Source organism: Capsella rubella, unplaced genomic scaffold, assembly GCF_000375325.1.
Source record: "Capsella rubella cultivar Monte Gargano unplaced genomic scaffold, Caprub1_0 scaffold_2, whole genome shotgun sequence".
NCBI classification, from domain to species: Eukaryota; Viridiplantae; Streptophyta; class Magnoliopsida; order Brassicales; family Brassicaceae; genus Capsella; species Capsella rubella.
Genome location: NW_006238922.1, coordinates 3506830 through 3507448, shown reverse-complemented (window position 1 = coordinate 3507448; position 619 = coordinate 3506830). Strand labels below are relative to the sequence as shown.

Genomic DNA, 619 nt, shown 5'->3' with positions numbered 1-619 from the left:
AAAGAATACACTAGTACCTGGTGCTATCGCACGACCGTGAACAAAAGATATGATGAAACAAAACTAACATTATTTATATCATTTATATAGCACTAACATATGCAAAACTGTCATTTTATGGTAAAAAGTTAAAGGAACATGTAATTTGAAGTTATTTCCTTATAGATATGTAGTCAAAAAATTCATATTACAATGAATTTCTTACCTAATGAATTTAGTCAATGGCCAAAACTTATTCAAAAGAGATTATAAAAAGAAAAAATAGCACTATAACCTACTTTTCCAATACTTTATCACACAAAAACTCACTTTTTGCTATAGGTATACTTTCAGCTTACTAAATGTCTATTCAGTCCTCAAACATCCTTCACCACATTTTCACACTTCTTTACCTTTCCTTTCGTCTCTCATGTTATTATCATTTTAGGTAGGTTGTTATAATTAAAAATTATATATTTACTTACATGTAATAAATTATGACTATTTTTTCTTTACATTTTAAGATGCATATTGATATATATTAGATGAAATATTATATTATATACTATCCATTTATAGCTGAACAATTTTTCATTGATATGTGGATAATCAATTACAATATTATTAGTAGATACTTACT

General features: G+C 25.5%; 1 long non-coding RNA gene across 1 annotated transcript in view; it reads right to left on the bottom strand.

The window, feature by feature from the left end:
* Positions 1 to 67, bottom strand: part of LOC111832089 — a 417-nt gene extending 350 nt beyond the window's left edge. The window contains exon 1 of the long non-coding RNA XR_002835224.1: positions 18 to 67. This is a non-coding gene — a long non-coding RNA (uncharacterized LOC111832089). The remainder of the gene's footprint in view (positions 1 to 17) is intronic.
* Positions 68 to 619: the final 552 nt, after the last annotated feature.